This window comes from Hylobates moloch, unplaced genomic scaffold (genome assembly GCF_009828535.3).
Source record: "Hylobates moloch isolate HMO894 unplaced genomic scaffold, HMol_V3 SCAFFOLD_14, whole genome shotgun sequence".
NCBI lineage: Eukaryota > Metazoa > Chordata > Mammalia > Primates > Hylobatidae > Hylobates > Hylobates moloch.
In genome coordinates this window covers 85,509,810-85,528,129 of record NW_026652289.1, presented here as the reverse complement: position 1 = coordinate 85,528,129, position 18,320 = coordinate 85,509,810, and the positions used below count along the sequence as shown (strand labels likewise).

Genomic DNA, 18,320 nt, shown 5'->3' with positions numbered 1-18,320 from the left:
TAAAGACCACAGGAAAAGAAGTAAAAGATAAAGCAACTGGAATTTTTAATTGAGTATTGATAGCCTAAAAGTTTCCAGAACATGTAAGTATCCAATGTTAACTAGGAAAATACAACACCCCAAACTTAACCCTTGTTATAGGCATGCAGGGAGGACTCTGAAGACATGAAGGGTGTATAAACCAGGGTAATTTCATTTGGTTACAAAGTTGGCACATTTTTTAACTATGAATAATTCACCAATAAGAAATTTAGGTATGTATACCTAGGTATACAAGGTATTGGGTACAAGGATAAAGACAAAATATATATTATGCTCTGAGAAACATGAGAAAATCATGAGGGTTCTAGGAGAATATCAAAGAACATGGAAGAGGTCATGCAGACACAGATCGGTGAACATGTGTTTATCCTTGGGGAAAAGCCCCTAAAAGGCCTACCCACTGCCACCCTCCACCATCTCTGCATGTTCCCAGTTTTCACAGTCTTTGGAGCTCTCATTGGGTCCCTTGTCTGTTCAGCTGCAGATCCCCCTATTCTACAGCTTCCTGTTGGAATATTTTCACCCATAATGTATTATGTATTGATAGCAGGTGGTGTTGAGTTGTACATTGCATTTTCTTTCTTTAAGTCTGAGTAGAAACATTTTAAAACCTAGGCAGGTGCAATGGCTCGTGCCTGTAATCCCAGCAGTTTGGGAGGCCCAAGTGGGCAGATCACCTGAGGTCAGGAGTTCAAGACCAGCCTGGCCTACAAGGAGAAACCCTGTCTGTACTAAAAATACAAAAATTAAGTATCCTGGCGCATGCCTGTAATCTCAGCTACTCGAGAGGCTGAGGCAGGAGAATTGCTTGAACCCTGGAGGTGGAGGTTGCAGTGAGCCAAGATCACACCACTGCACCCCAGCCTGGGCGATAGAGCGAGACTCTGTCTCTAAAACAAAAATAAACACAAAAACCTATTCTCTCAGAAGCCTGCTACCTGGAGGCTTCATCTGCATGATATCTCTGGTCTCCACAACCTCTTATCTTAACTGAGACATTCCTTTCTTTGATTCCAGGTCTTTAGACGAACTCAACCAATTGTCAATCAGAAAATGTTTAAGTTTACCTTCACCCCCCACCCCTCTTAGAATACCTGCCTTTCTGGACCAAACCAATATGTTTCTTATATGTATTTGATATCTCATGCCTCCCTAAAATGTATAAAACCAAGCTGCACCCTAACTACCTTGGGTGCCTGTTCTCAGGACCTCCTGAGGGTTGTGTCCCAGGCCATATTTGGCCCAGAATAAATCTCTTCAAATATTTTACAGAGGTTGACTCTTTTCATTGACAATAAAACGATCAAATCGACAAATGACACATTTCTTAGAGCATATCCCCGTTCTAATGCTTGATTGTAGTAATTGACAGAGATATCCTTTCTTATAGTTCCATGTGAAATATTTGATTCATTGACGTGCAGTGGCTGACTTCCATGGAGACTCCTACTGATACTGTGTATAGCCCAATTATGATCTTCCCTTTAATGTTACAAATGGAGTTTAATTATTGATTTTTCTCTGTGGGTTTTGCACACATTGTTCCTTTGTATTGCGAGCTAGAAGCAAACAGCTGGGAATGCAGTAATCACTGTGTAATTGTGGAAGGTATGAACCAAAACACTGTGGAAAAACAAATATGGTTTGGACATGCCTTAACAAATGTAAAAAAATGGACAGATTATATGGAACAATGGAAATTATATGGAACAATAAAAATTATATGGGGCAATGGTTTGCAAGACACTGTACATCAGTCAAGGATGGACAGTAATCCCTGAAAGACTTAAAACAATTTAGGAGCCCTAAGATTGTGTCAAGTTACAGCTTCAAGTTTCCTTCTGTAGTGTGGCAAGGACTTTTGAGACTTTTTGTGTTGAGAAGATGAAACTGAGGGTCTTGAAGAAGAGTTTTGCTCAGTTTCATCAAGCCATTATCCAAGCCCAGTGTTAAGAGTGGGAGAAAGGGATCATGCCAGCACCTATACAGAGAGGGTTGACTTGTGCTAGCATTTTATATATAGACATAGGTCACAGAACTATGGGAGCAGTCCAGGAGAAAAGGCAAAGCCACTTGAAGAAGTCATTTTAATAAACTTGGCCTTCAATCCTTTCATCTTATCCCTAACTGTAAAAAGACAGAGGCTTTTACATGACACAGCCCATGTTGCAGCATTAGCCCATGATGAGCAGTGATCCATTAGAGATTAAAGAACTGCTTATGAGTAGGATGAACTACCACACCTAAACCAAAACCTGCATTTTCTACAATGTGTTGTTATGTGTGACTGATATACTGATTACATTTTGATGCTCTGTGACTTGGGATGTTTCACTTAAGATTTTTCAACTTTATGATAGTGGGAAAGTGACATGAATTCAGCAGAAAGTGTACTTCAAGTACCCATGAAACCATTGTGTTTTTCACTTTCAGTACAGTATTCAATAAATTGCATAAGCTATTCCACATTTTATTATAAAATAGGCTTTGTGTTAGATAACTTTGCCCAAATGGCTGCTACACAAGCAATGAAATCCTCAGTCTAGTGATCTAAAAAATATTTTTGGCAGGATTTCCAAAACATTTATGATCTGTGAGAATCCAAGATTCCAAGAGCATTGACACTTTATGGATATTTTTATTCCAAATGATAGATGAGTATTTGTTTGCGAGGTGATGCTGCAGTCAGGGGCTGTGGTCTTCTATACTCTATACAGAGAATTTCAAGGGCAGATATTCTTCAAAAGAAAACAAAACAAAACAGTTCCCCTGATCTCCATCATCTTCGTTATTTTATTGTATTAGGATTTGGTACCACTAATCTTAATTTTCCTAAATATTGAGAGCCACCCAGTACTCCATGCAAACTATATAGCTGTGGTATGTAGTAGTGAAAGACAGTGGGGCAAAGTCCTTCCCGAATAAAAGAAATGAATATCCAGCTATGAAAAACTAGAAACATGCTGTTTGTGAAAACGCTTTGTGATGTGCAGTTTTATATCACAGAATGGAACCTGTGTTTTGATTCACCAGGTTCCAAACCTCTTTTTGTAGAATCTATGAAGTGACATTACTGAGGCCAAGGGACACAAATAAATGACCTAAAAATTATTGATTCTCCTTCTTTTGATGAGAAATGCGTTATGCTCTTTTAAATAGAAACCTCCATTTAAATTACAGATGATCCTCAATTTATGATGGGTTTACTTCCTGATAAACCCATCATAAGTTGAAAATAATTGGAAAATATATGTAATACACATAACTTACCAAACATAATAACTTAATCCAGCCTACCTTTAATATACTCAGAACTCAGAATTGTTTCCTGAATCCTAAATTCCTGTTCAAATGTGCTTTAGGAATCCCACCCTCACTAGTTAGGACACTGAACCATCTATTCACATGCAAACTATGCCAGAGGAGTATAAAAGGTTTAGCCTAAAACAGTGGACATTGACACAGCAGCTAGATAACTGAGGTGGGTATATTATTAACTGAGTCAAAAAAACATAAAATCTAAAAAAACTCACACCTGTGATAACTTTTAAAAATATTTTGCTAGTTCACTGAAAACAGAAAATAAAGTTTTTAATTCTTTTTCTCCAAGGCCATATTATAAAAATATATGCTGCCTGGAGATGTATGACATTTCCTGAATGACATTTTTATTTCAATGAAAACTAAAAACAATTTAATAATCACTCATCAAAGAGTAAAACAAAATACGTGTCTATATATTGGTTGTCTGGACAAAGACACATCATGCAGACATTTACAAAAAGAAGTTGGAAGGAATCAAAGATTCCAGACAATGCCTACAGCTTTTTGGTAAGAGTAAAAACAAACAATATGAGGACATTCTTACTTGCACAGTAACGAAGTGATTCTTTGCATTCATAATGGTATTTTCAGTGCTGCCTTTACACAAATTAACTCCTGTGACCTTTCACAATTAGAATAAACTAAGCCATATAGTGCAAACAATGAAAGATCATTTTAAGCATGTGATTCTCAGTAAATTTTGTCTTGTGGTCCTCACAAAAGCCTGTGTCCCTCTCCTTTTCAACCTGAGGTATTTCATAGCAAATTTCTAGAAAATACTAAAATGAAAATTGTGTAACATCTGTCTTTCTCAATGAAAGTGATATTTCTATTCAATTAGTAAAGAATGATGCGTGAAAAGATAACTGAAAATGTATTTTGAAAAGTGATTATGAATGCATTTTCATATACAGGAATGAAAAGCATTAATACACAATACAGAAATATGAATGGTTTTAGATGATGTTTATGTGGGGTAAAAAATGCATAAAAGTGTTAACTATATTTGCCAAAAAAAAGGCAAGAACAAATATTGCCAGGAAAGTCTGAAGCTGTTAAACGTCCTTGATTGGCAAGATGAATGACGTAGAGAAATATCTTCATTATACAAACAAACTACATTCTTCAAACTAACCCAGGGGACAGCTGGCCTTGCCCCTGCAGACCCCATAGAAGGCTCTGAGCTCAGCTGCAGTGGCTGTGGCTCCACCCTTGGTGGGCGTGGTCTGCAGCAGGAGGACTGCATTCAAGGGGCAACTGTGCTTGCACAGGAGGCACACAGGGATGTCTGTAGGGGTTTCTGCCTCGTCTGGCTGTTGGGGGAGTAGAAAATCCCCAGGCTACAAAAGGTAGAGACCTGTAACAAAGCACATTGAGCTCTAATAAAATTCACCAAAAAAGTAGTAAGCAACTAATGTGGAGACTAATATTAGGAGGATTACCTAAGATTCACAAGGACATTGGAAGCTTAAGTATCATCAGTAATATTCCAATGTTCTAAACCCTCCTCTTTATTCAGAGTACAGCTGGGAATACAGGTATTTGTGCAAGGTATGCAGGTTTTTACCCTTCCCTTTCTTCCTTACAGAATAGACCAGTGAGTAAGATAACAGCCTATGGGTAATTTTTATGTTAAATGCATTCTCTTAGTAATTAAGAAAATGTGATATTTGCACAGAGATAAAGCAACGAAATAAGGAAAGTAGAGCTCAAAAACAGACAAAATCATACAAAAGAAAATAATTTATAAGCAAAATTAATGGGGTAAAGATAGCTTTTACAATCAATGATCCAGGAAATCAAATATTCATTGGGGGAACATCAAATCCATCTTTAATTTTGTACTACATACAAAATCAGTTGCAGGTAGATAATAAACTCAAATATAAAAATAATTTACAGTATTTTTACTTGCTTTAGGAAAATAACTTTGTGACTATGGGATAGGGTAAGATTCCTTAAATTAGTCATAGAAAGTATTTACCATGCACATTCTAACATAGAATGCGTATTTACCATGCACATTCTAACATAGCTGATGGGAGGAAGGACTGGATACGGACCAAGTCAAACTCAAGGTCCTCATTTTCCTTTCTTGTAGGACTTAGCTCAGATTCAGAAATTGAACATAGGAGTGAGAGTAGTGCCTACGATGTGAGACTTTGTGAGAACTGAATGATCAAATGATACATAACACCTATAGACTTATATCAACCACGAAGTGAGTATTTGTTAATATTGATATTGTTTTCTACAAAATGGAATATGGATCATTTCCATAATTGTAAAATGCATCATGATTTTATGTTACAATGAAGGAATAAAACCTTGACAAAGTATGACAAAATGCTTCTTATGACTTCAAATATTTAGCAAATATTGAAAATAATTCTTATTAATGTATATGTGTGTGGATGCTTGTCTTTTTTCGCTCCATTTATTTAATGAGATGAAATTATAAGCAAAATATATTAATAAAGGTACTGATAAATTTTTCCCACTCAGAAGAAACTCTTCTGAATCCCTTTTAAACTCATCTCATCTATGATTTTTCCTTCATTATCATCATCTCTGCTAATCAGAAGCACTGGTGATGCTGCATTTCTTGTGAGATTCCTTTGCTACACTCTGTGGGATTATCCTTCTAACCTACTGACAGCCGTCTGCCAGTTTCCATATTGATGATATTAGTAGAAGGTGTCAATGAAAGGTTTTTTGTTTTTTTTTTTTTGAGACAGAGTCTTGCTCTGTTGCCCAGGCTGGAGTGCAGTGGTGCCATCTTGGCTCACTGCAAGCTCTGCCTCCTGAGTTCATGCCATTCTCCTGCCTCAGCCTCCTGAGTAGCTGGGACTACAGGCGCCTGCCACCACGCCCAGCTAATTTTTTGTATTTTTTAGTAGAGACGGGGTTTCACCATGTTAGCCAGGATGGTCTTGATCTCCTGACCTCATGATCTGCCCACCTCAGCCTCCCAAAGTGCTGGGATTACAGGCGTGAGCCACTGTGCCTGGCCAATGAAAGGTTTTTTAGACTCAGTTCGTGTGTGCATATGAGGAGAACCACATATGACTATATTCTGGGCAACAGTGCTTTGACACTATCAATTTTTAGATGGAACTCTATTTGAAAGTTGTGAAAATACATCCTCTAGCATTAGTGGAATACATTATTTTTCTCTGTGGCTGCCTATTTCTCAGTGTTATATTGTGATGTCTCATTGGCTGTATTCTGATTTGTTAGTGAGAAAACCTGTTGAAATATAGTTTCATATAAATTGGCAAACTTTATTTACCTTCTACCTAGTTATTATGTATATTAGATTATTTCAGTAATACTGTAATTTCTATTTTACATGTTGTTAAATTTTATAGTTATTTAATTCAAATTTTGGGGCTGGACTTTATAGACATTGTCCAGAGGAATACCTGAAGAGTAAACTAGAAATAACAAAAATTTAATTTATGTGTAAATGATATTCTAAATCTAAATTATTCATCCAGAAAAACTGAATATCCATTTTCCCCATTCCTCCTTTATGATCCCATGTATGGCGGTCATACAAATTGTTTTTGATCAGTTACTGCAGATGTAGCTGCTTTATGGTTTTCATAAAATCTTTTGACCTAAATGTAAGAGCTAATGTTACAGGATCTTTGGGGTGTTGCTTTTCTGGCCAGGAACCTGTGGCTGGTGGCCAAAAACCTGTGGCTGGCATGAATGCTGGCTCTCTGTGAGGCTGTGGCTAGACCAGGTGCACCCCAAGCAGCTTCCAGCTGACACTGGGGAACGTGGTGGCACCTGGAAACTTGGAGATGTCAGGAATCACAGGGCCCCAAAGAGGGAGTCACAGCTCTGGTTCAAGGGGCTCTGAGGTCTGAGCTCCCTGAAGGGCTGCAGCTTTTTTCTCTTTCTCTTCACCAGCAATGTGGTGGGTAAGGGGCATGTTTCAGCCCTATTTGCCTTACAGCTGTTTTAGCTTTGCCATTTGGCAGGTCCTGAGTTCTTGTCCTGCAACAAGGAAGAATGAAATACACAGGGTGAGTGTGAGCAAGATGAAGAGGAGCATTATTGAGCAATAGAACAGCTCAGAGGAGCCCTACAGTGGGCAGCTCCTCTCTGTAGCCAGGGTGTCCTGATGAGTGTTCAGCTTCTAACAGAGAGGGTAACTCCTCCCTGCAAGCAGGTCGTTCCAGTAAATGTTCAGTTCTCAGGAGAGAGGGTAGCTCTCTGCAACTGGTCATCCCATCCTCTGCTCTGCTCTGAGCCAGGGGCTTTTATGGGCCTCAGAGGGGAGGAAGTGCATGCTGATTGGTGCATGGGTGGCCATAGGTGGGCCTGGAAAAGGCAATACAAGTTCTAACTCTGGTCCATGGGTCTGGCATCAGCCTGGCCCCCAGCCTTCAGGCCCTCCCTGGCCTGAAAGTGGGGCCTCACTGGGGACCCGACCCCTTTCACCCAAGAGCCTGTCTGCCAGATGCCTCTGTCCATGGTGCCCAGGCTATTTGCACCAACGGGCACCTGCAGGCCAGTGCTGAGTCACCTTCAGTTCCCCCTCAGTTTCCCCCATGCTCTTTGGTGCCCAAAGTCTGGAGGGGGCTGAGGTGGAAAGGGGCTGATGTGTCAGCACTGCCCCAGTGCCCCACACTGGCTGGGCTGTTGCAGTTCCTGGGCTTGGCCCCAACCCTTCTCAAAGACTGGAGTGGGCACCAAGAGTTGGGAGGGACCAGGCAGCAAGATCCGATACCCCTGAGCTTGCAGGGGTAAGGGGAGCCTGCCTGGGCCCCCAAGGGTGTAGACTGCAGAGATGCCCAGTCCTGTGCCTGGGAGGGCAGGGCTCCTGCCTGTTCTGTGGAGCATGCAGGACGCCCTGGCTGTGCCTCCTCAGAGCCTGGGGTGGGGGCCCCAGGTTCTCACTGGGACCCTCTTTGCATACCCTTTCATGCCTGACCGCGCTGCTCCCTGACCAGTGGGCAACTTGGCCCATCCCAATCATGGTGGCCCCCAGGGCTTCTCTGGGGACTCCTACTTGTTCCTGGCTCCTGCCAGCTCTGTGGAGCGCAGTGCCACCCCAGGCCCAGCTCTGCCTCCTCCTGTGCCCTCCCCACAGCATCCAGCATGACGACAGCAGCTGCTCCGGATGGCCCACTGCTGCCATCGCTAATACTATGAAACCCGTGATTGACAATATATGTATCAGCTTTTGTGGCCTTAGGTCAAATAATAGAGTCTAAGTTATTACACAAAATACAAGTGATAGAAGCAGAAAGAATAAATTGAACTTCAACAGAATTTAAAACTTTCACTATTCAAACTACACTATCAAGACCACCCAAACAATAGTGATAGCCACAGGAGGCAGACGGGGACGGGTTCTCTGGTGAAAACTGACCTTCAAGCCAAGGACAGTCTGAAGCCTGAAAACCAAACTACCAGTTCTGGAGAGAGTCCATGGACCAGAGTGAGAACTTCTATTCATGCTTGCCCACTCTTTCCTGATTGGTTTTTTGGAATAATGCTTTTTAACCAATCAAATGTTGCCTTTCCCAAGACTACCTACAGCCTGCACCTCCTCATTCCAAACCCATAAAAACTCCCGGACTTAGCCTCACAGTCAGCTACCCACTTTGGATCCTGTCTCGTTGTTGAGAGCTTTTCTGTTGTTCAATAAAATTATTCTCTGCCTTGTTCACTCTCCAGTGTCCACATTACTCATTCCTCCTGGTCATGGGACAAGAACCTGGAACTCACTGAATGGCGGGATTAAAATGAGCTGTAACACTTCCTTCTGCTCACCGAGAGAAAAAGCCACTGAGTGCCACTCCCTTCTGCTCACCAAGCTGGAAATAACGGGAATAAAAGGGCTGGTAACATGCTCCTGCTGGTTGGACTATAGGAGAAAGAGAGCTGTAATATGCCACAGCTCACTGAGCTATGAGCTACAGGAGTGAAGAGCTGCAACATTCCTGGGGGGCTCAGACCTCAGGGCTCCCCGAACAAGAGCTGTAACACCCCTTGGGGCTTTGCAACTGCTGTCACCTCTGTTTTCAGGTGCCACTGCATTCCCCTTGTCTGGATGCTGGCCCCCAACCAGAATTCACTTACGGCACTCCCAGTCCAGCTGCAGGCTGAGTGGGGAGCCACAGGGGGCGTGGGATCTTGGCTGGGGCGAGAGCAGAGCACAGCGTGCCGGGCTGAGTGGGCAGAGCGAACCCAGTGGGTCTGAATGAGACCCGGGGCAGAGGTGGCGATGGCTGCAGAGATTCCCGGCTGGCAAAGCAGCACTGAAGGAATCCTGTAACAATAGGAGAAAATATTTACAAATCATGTAGCTGATAGGGTCTATTGTACGTAATCTGTAAAATATTCTTATAAGTCAAAGATATAAAGAAAAACATTCTAGTGAAAAGTGGACAAATTCTATGAATAGACATTTTTCCATAGAAGCTATAAAAATGTACAATGCAAAGATGCTCAATATTAGTCCTTGATGAAATGCAAATCTAAACCGTTATGGTACCCATTTCACAAATCCTAATGGCATATTCATAAGAAAATGAAGGCAGTTTGTAAAACAGCATACAAAACAAGTGCCCATCTATTAATTTGGAGTAAAATTACCCATAAAGTGTCTCTGCTCTTTGTTGCTTCCTCACATGTCAGGAATCTTGAACAAATGACTGCCCCTTCCCCAGGATAGTTTTTGGACTGTTAGCTTGGCCATCTCATCACTTGCATAGCCAGCATGCGCTGTTGTGTCTCATAGCCTCACCCTTTAGGAATGCTTGCTTCACAGGAGAATGCAGTCTTCAATATAATCAACCTAGGGTTCAACCTAGACTTCTACACTTCAGGCCTTAAAGAAAACCGACTCTATTTGTTGACCCTTGAATTAATTTCTGTCCTTTTCTGGCTTTTGTGTCTCTTGGTGGTTTCAGGTGAGAAAATCCTCATTTAACTCAGGTTAAGTAATCCATGTTCATCAGCCAGAACACTCAGCCATCTATTTACATATAAAGTACATCCAAGGACGGTCAAAGTTTGAGCCTAAAACAATGGACATGAATGCACATTTAAACAATAGAAAATGGAGAAAATTATTGACTGAGTCAACAAAAATAAAATTCTAAAAACACAAGCATGAGAACTTTTAAAAATACTTTGCTAGGTGATAATAGAAGATAAATAAAGGTTTCAATTTTCTTTCCAAGAGACACTATTACAAAAATATATTTGGCCTGGATATGTATATACATGTTTCCTTAGTGGCATTTTTTATTTCATTGAAAGTAATCTTAGTAATCACTCATCAAATTACAAGAAAAGTATACATATCTATCTTATGGTTCACCTGTACAAAAATGTCATGTTTACATTTGCGAAGGTAAGGTGGAAGGAATTAAAGTCTCCTGCCAAAGTTTATAGCTTTTGGGTCAAGAAAAAAGCAAACAATGTGATGTTCATATTTGCACAGTAACATTGTGGCTGGACTTTGCTTTAAAAATGACAGTCTTAGTGTTTTATCTACACAAACCAATGCCTTTTTAAACTTTCACAATCACAACAGACTAAGTCATACATACATTCACTGTTTTTATAAGCTTGAGGCTCTTAGCAAATTTTACCTTTTGGCTCTCAGAAAAGTCCAAGTAATTATCCTTTTCAACCATAGGTATTTTATAGAAAATTTCTGGAAAACACTATAACAGAGAGTATGTAACATCTGTCTTTCCTAATAAAAGTGATATTTTTCATTTTATTAGGAAATTGTGATGCTTGAAAAAATTAGTAAGATATTATGAAAAATGACTATGAATACTTTAAATTAGGGAATGTTAGGGAATGAAAGGCATTAAAATATAATATGAAAATATAAATTTTGTTTTAGATGATTTTTATATGCCCAAAAAATAGAGAAATTTTATACTGAGTGTTAAAAATATTTGCCTGCAAAAGAAAAAGCAAGAACATATATTACCAGGCAAAGTGTGAAATGATAGCAATGCTTGGTTAGCAATCTAAAGTGATCATTGAACCAACACGTTCTTTATAAGAAAGAATGTCTTTAGTCCCAGCTAAGTGGAAGTCTGTGGCAGGAGTGCTGCTTGTGCCCAAGAGTTTGAGACCACCCTAGGCAACCTAACAAGATCCCTGTCTATTAAACAAATAAAAATGAATGTAATTTGCAAACTGACCACAGAAGGCTGGGAGCAGGAGGCATTCCCCATGCAGACTCCACAAAGAGCTGTCAGCTCAGCTGTGCCTGCTGCAGCCAAGCCATTGTTCGATGGAGTAGGACCAAGTCCACGGAGGCTTATCTGTGTGAATAGGATGCATCCAGGGATGCCTCTTCAAAAACCTGCCAAGGATGGCTTTTTCTGGGGCAGTAGAAAGTCCCTGAAGCTTCAGAAAGTAGGGATAAACAAAGAGGAGGCATAGCATCTAATAAAATTCACTAAAAATGTACTAATAAAGCAGGCGTGGTGTAGATTCACAAAGACGTTAGAGACATAAGCATCAAAAACAATGCTCTAAAGTTCTACACCCTCTTCTTTATTCAAAATACAGCTGGCAGTATTGGTAGGTGCAAGGCATGCGGGTTTTACTCTTCTCTTTATTACAGAATATTACAATGGTTAAGAGAATGGACCCTGGAGGAAAAATTCTTGTGTTATCTTAAGTCTCTTAGTAATTAAGTGTGGTTATTTGTACAGAGAAAGAAAAATAATCCAATGGAAGAAGAGCAGAGAGCACAGAAACAGACTAAAGCATATATGAGCAAGTAATTTATGAGAAAGACCAACAGGGAAAGTACACTTTTTCAATAACTGTTCTGGAAAATTTAACATCTATTGATGTTAAATAAAATGAGATGGAGAAATAAAGTAAGATGTTTGTTCTCATATTTCACAGAAAATCAATTTCAGTTTGATTATTGACATAAATACAATAAAAAATTAATACAAGATTTAGAACCTAACTTAGGAAAATAATGTCATGACCGTGGGGTAGGGTAAGTTCTTAAAATAGTTGTAGAAAGTATTTACCATTTAAGAGGAAAGATATTCTAACACAGTTGATGTCAGTGAGGACACTGGACCAGACTGAGTCAATCTCACAGTTCTTCTATTCCTTTCATGGAGGGCGTTAGCAGAAATTCAGAACTTGACCATGGGAGTGTTAATACACGCCATGGAATACTATGCAGCCATAAAAAATGATGTGTTCATGTCCTTTGTAGGGACATGGATGAAGCTGGAAACCATCATTCTCAGCAAACTATCACAAGGACAAAAAACCAAACACTGCATGTTCTCACTCATAGGTGGGAATTGAACAATGGGAACACAAGGACACAGGAAGGGGAATATCACACACCGGGGCCTGTTATGGGGTGGGGGAGGGGGGAGGGATAGCATTAGGAGATATACCTAATGTTAAATGACAAGTTAATGGGTACAGCACACCAACATGGCACATGTATACACATGTAACAAACTTGCACGTTGTGCATATGTACCCTAAAAGTATAATTAAAAAATAAATAAAATAAAATGCACTTCACCCCCCCAAAAAAAAGCCTGCTTCTTGAGACACTGTGAGGGTTGAATGAACTAATAATACATACAGTGTGTAGAATAATAGCAGGTCTGCATTAACCACTAAGTCAGTATTCACTAATACTAACCAATTTTTTAAATGTAATTGCAACATGTATCATGTGCATCAATTGTAAAATGCACCATTACCTTATGTCACAATGAAATAAAACAATTGAGAAATGATCACATAGATATTTCTTAGCATTTAGAATATTTTTCTTATTATTTATGAAAAAGTTTCTTTCAACTTCCATGAATGTGGAAAAGGTAACCATCGTATGCTGTTTGTGGAAATGTAAATTAGTACAGACATTATGGAAAATGGTAAGGGAATTCCTCAAAAAACTAAAATATAACTACCATATGATCCCACTATCCTACTTCTGGGAACGTAGCAAAAGGCAAAGAATTCAGTATGCTGATATTTGCTTTATATCACTTCTATGATCTCATGAGATGGAAAATGAAAGCAAATTACATTAACAAAAATGCTCCTAAAATGGCTCTCATCAGATGAAAGCCTTCTGAAACACTTTTTAACTCCTCTTTTCCTCGATTTTTCCCACATTAGCATCTTTTGTGCTAATTGGAAACTTTGGTTGTGCCGCATTTCTTGGGACAGTCCTATGCTACTCTCTGTGAGATTATCTTTCTTATCCAGTAACAGTCCCTCTGCAAGTTGTGTTGATGGTACTGCCAGAGGTGTTAATGGAAGGATTTCAGACCAAGTTTTTTTTTTTTTTGAAATGGAGTCTCGCTCTGTCACCCAGGCTGGAGTGCAGTGGCGCAATCTCGGCTCACTGCAAGCCCCGCCTCCCGGGTTCACGCCGTTCTCCTGCCTCAGCCTCCCCGAGTAGCTGGGACTACAGGCGCCCGCCACCATGCCCGGCTAATGTTTTTGTATTTTTAGTAGAGACGGGGTTTCACCGTAGTCTCAATCTCCTGACCTCGTGATCCGCCCGCCTCGGCCTCCCAAAGTGCTGAGATAACAAGCGTGAGCCACCGCGCCCGGCCTCAGACCAAGTTCTTGAATGTGTGCACAGTTTCAACCACATTATGGCTGCCTTCTGGTCAATAGTGTTTTTACAATATCAATATTAAGACATCTCTCTTTGAAAAAGTGAGAAAATGTGCACTGTAACATAAACAGAATACTCTATTTTTTTCTGTGACTGCCCATTTCTCAGTGGTAAATCATTGTCACACATCTGCTGCATTATGGGCTATTACTGAGGAAATATGCTTCAATATGTTTTCATATAATTGAATAACTCCATTTATTTTTGGCATAGTTATTATAGATATTAGAGTTATTAGTGTACTACTGGAATTCTTATTCAAAGTTTGGAGAGGTAATTTTATAAACTGTGATTCAATGAATCCACTGAGGTGGAAGAGAGAAATTGGAAAGGGTTACTTGAAAGTTTGTAGTGGAGCAGGAGCTTTCTAAAGACTTTTAGAAAAAGTAGTATCTTGAGGATTTCTGTCCTAAGCTTAAAAATATGGGCAATGTTTCTTGTAAGCTTCATTCCAAATTCAATTCTTCAACCAATAATATTTTTAAATCTGTATTTTTCTTCTTTACCATTCATTCTTCTAATTGCATGGATGGTGATTATACACATCCCTCTACGATTGGTCACTGCAGAAGTAGTTTCATTGTGATTTCCATAACATGTTTTCCAGCCAGGCAAGGTGGCTCATGCCTGCAATCCCAGCACTTTGGGAGGCCAAGGCGGGCAGATCACCTGAGGTCAGGAGTTCAAGACCAGCCTGGCCAACATGGCGAAACCCTGTCTCTACTAAAAATACAAAATTAGCCGGGCGTGGTGGCACACACCTGTAGTCCCAGCTACTCGGGAGGCTGAGGCAGGAGGATCATTTGAACCCAGGAGGCGAAGGTTGCAGTGAGCCGAGATCGCACCACTGCACTCCAGCCTGGACGACAGAGCAAGACTCTGTCTCAAAAAAAACCAAAAAAAACCAAAAACAAAACAGGTTTTCCTTGTCCCCACCACCCTGCCCCCCTACAGTTTTGTATCTATCATCAGTCCTGTCTTAAGTCTGAGAACTTAGAGCTCTTTGACTCTCATTGTAATTGACAAAACAGTCCAGCTGCTCGAAATAAGTCAAAATAATAATGAGTTATGACAAGAAAGAGTCATATTCCTTTATTATTGGTGCTGGCAAGGCGAAGAGCCGAGAGCCATTCCACTCTTCAATTTGTGGAGGGAATGCAGGGGTTTTAAAGAAAGGATTTGGAATGTAGAAGCAAAAGGGGCTAGGAGGTGCCATGGGGTGTGGATTTCTCTGGTTGTCCTCTTGAATTATTGTCCCATTTGGTGAAGGGGCTGGCACCATCGTGGATCCTGCCAGCTTATGAATTATTTGTAGTCAATTTTGTAGTCACTCTTCAGCTGGGTGTGGGTTCTGTCTTTGAAGTAATCTTTTGTTGGAAAGAGAATTCTGAAGGTGCCTGGGCCCTCTCAGGATGTGACCCCTGAAGCTTCTAAGGAAATATACAACCAGATAAGAGAGCATGGCGTGTACTTAACAAGCATTTAGGTAAATAAGGTGCACAAGCATGGGAGTATAGTGTGGGGAAAAATAGGGAGTGGAGGTTCACAGCACATTCTGAGGCTGTTTTCAAGACAAAAAACATATGTAGTTTGTCTCAAAGTTATATATTAAGACTTGGAAGGGAAAGAGGAAGAGGAAAAGAAGAAAAAAAGTTTAAAAGCAGTTTGAGGCTCAGCTGTGAAGCTGCTTGGTTACATTTTTTTTTTTTTTTTTTGAGACAGAGTCTTGCTTTGTCGCCCAGGCTGGAGTGCAGTGGCGCAATCTCGGCTCACTGCAAGCTCCGCCTCCTGGGTTCACGCCATTCTCCTGCCTCAGCCTCTCGGAGTAGCTGGGACTACAGGCGCCCGCCACCACGCCCGGCTAATTTTTTTTTGTATTTTTAGTAGAGACTGGGTTTCACCGTGGTCTCGATCTCCTGACCTCGTGATCCGCCCGCCTCGGCCTCCCAAAGTGCTGGGATTACAAGCGTGAGCCACCGCGCCCGGCCTATTTGTCAGTTTAAGATGGCTCCCTCCTTGTACATGTCTCCTGTGTCTCCTTTATGGCCTGCATCTCTGCCTTTTTATTTTCTTGAAGAGTTTGGAGAGGGATGGCATATAGGGTATACACCATAATGGACTATAAAAGATGCACTGAAATAAAGAGCAAAATGGGATTTAACAAGTCAACTGTGCTCTTATAGGAACTTCTGTTATAATGAGCAGAATAACTGTCCATGAGGAATTTTAAGATGAGGAATTAAAATGATATGAGTAACTTAAATAATTATGTCTTTTCTCAAGGAGTGAACTATGAGGTTGGAGGAGTGGGAAAATATCTTGAATTGCAAATACTCAAATAACAGCACCTAAATAGCTGTTATCCAGGTCTCAGAAGTAAGAAATGTGTTCCAGGTCAGCTGTACCCTTATCAAAAGCCAAGTTGGCTTTTCAGTTGCTGTAATTCGCAAGCTGATGCTAAAATTAACATGGAAATGCAAGAGATATATAAAAGAGAAAGCAATCTTCAAAATGAAGAACAAAGTTGGTGTACTCAACTCCTCACTTCTTGATTTCGAGGCTTACTAAAATCTGATAGTAACCAAGACATTGTGGAGAGGGATGAAATACAGATTATACATCATGATGGACTATAAAATATGGTAAACAGATTTTATAAGGTTCCCAGGTAATTTCAATATGAAAAAAGTCTTTTTCAACCAGTGTTGCTGGCATTAGTGGATACTTAAATGAAAGTTGGACTCCTCTCTGAAGCCATATGTCTGATTGATTCAATCTGGATCATATACCTAAATGTAAGTGCTAAACAATGTTTTTAAGATTTGACACCAGAAGCACAAGGGAGAGAAGAAAAAATAGATATATTCATCCTAATTTTTTGTGATGAAAATTACACTATCAAAAGTAAAACAAAAACCACAAAAATGGAAGAAATTTTGTAATTCATTTAGCTGAGAAGGTTCTATTCTCCAGAATACATTAATAATCTCCAGAATACTTTAGGAGGCCGAGGCAGGCAGATCTTTTGGGCCCAGGAGTTCAAGACCAGACTAGGCCACACAGCAAAACCCAGTCTCTACAAAAAAAAAAAAAAAAATAGAAAAATTAGCCCGTGTGGTGGTGTGCACCTGTCCCAGCTATTTAGGAGGCTGAGGTGGGAGGATCACCTAAGCCAGGGGAGGTCGAGGCTGCAGTGAGCTGTGGTCATACCACTGCACTCCAGCCTGGGCAACATAGTAAGACCTTGTCTCAAAAAAAAAATCAACTCAAGGAGGCAAACATACAAATTAAAAAAGGTCAAATTATTTGAATAACCATTTCTTGTTGGATGAGCGTATGAAAGGTTGTTCAAGGCCTTTTGACATAAGGATTTCAAGAAATTTTGTAGGTAATCTGCCCAAAGAGGTGGAGGATGATTTTCTACTTTGTAGGTATGTGCTGTGAATAGTGACTTCTTTTTAAATGTACAGCATGTTAACTGTGAAATGAGAAACTTTACAGCAGAGAATATGATAAGAACTACGTCATCCAAGTGATCAAGGTAACATCAGCCGTGATAAACACTATTGATAGTCCATCCCTTCAGGTGATGTGATGAGACTGACACTTTCCCACTGTGTTCTTGTTCTTCTTCCCCCAAACTCTTAAGTTCTGTCTAATCAGGACAAAAACATTAGAGAAATTCCAAATTAGGTGTGTCAATATTATTAAAAGTAAGGAAAGTCTGAGAAATTGTCACAGGCATAGGAGCCAAAGGAGACATGACATCTAATGTGAAAAGGTGTCCTGGGAGGCATCCTGGAATGGATAATAGACATTAAATGAAACCCAAGGACATCTGAATAAAGTGTGGATATTAGTGAGTGATAACATATAATATTTGTTTGTTAATTGTGACAAATATGCCCCACTAATATAAGAGGTTAATAATAAGGGAAATTGTTTGTGGGGCATATATACACTCTCTGTATGATCTTCACAACTGTTCTGTAAATCTAAAACTATTCCAGAGTAAAAGTTTATTCCTATGGTCACTGTGAAACTTCATAGAAACGTTATTAGCAATATTATTGATGTTCCCTGAGAGCATTCCCAAAATTTTATCCTCTTTCTTCCTTGCTGAAGGTAACTATTATTTTGAATTCTCTTTCTTTGGGAAGAAACTAAAAGTCTTTCTCTTTATTTCTCTAAGTTTGCATTTCAAATTAATATCTTGCTCAATTTTTTTGTCTTCAAACTTAGATCAATGCAAATGTTTAATGTAACCCTTATTTGC

At 40.0% G+C, this 18,320-nt stretch overlaps 1 long non-coding RNA gene across 2 annotated transcripts in view; it reads right to left on the bottom strand.

Annotated features, from left to right (window-relative positions):
* Positions 1-9,554: 9,554 nt before the first annotated feature.
* Positions 9,555-18,320, bottom strand: part of LOC131381254 (uncharacterized) — a 170,380-nt gene continuing 161,614 nt past the window's right edge. Inside the window, exon 3 of one of the 2 annotated variants that reach the window (XR_009209878.1) lies at positions 9,555-9,658. This is a non-coding gene — a long non-coding RNA (uncharacterized LOC131381254). Of the gene's footprint in view, positions 9,659-15,271; positions 15,475-18,320 lie in introns of those variants that run through there. The other variant, XR_009209876.1, reaches the window with a different exon arrangement.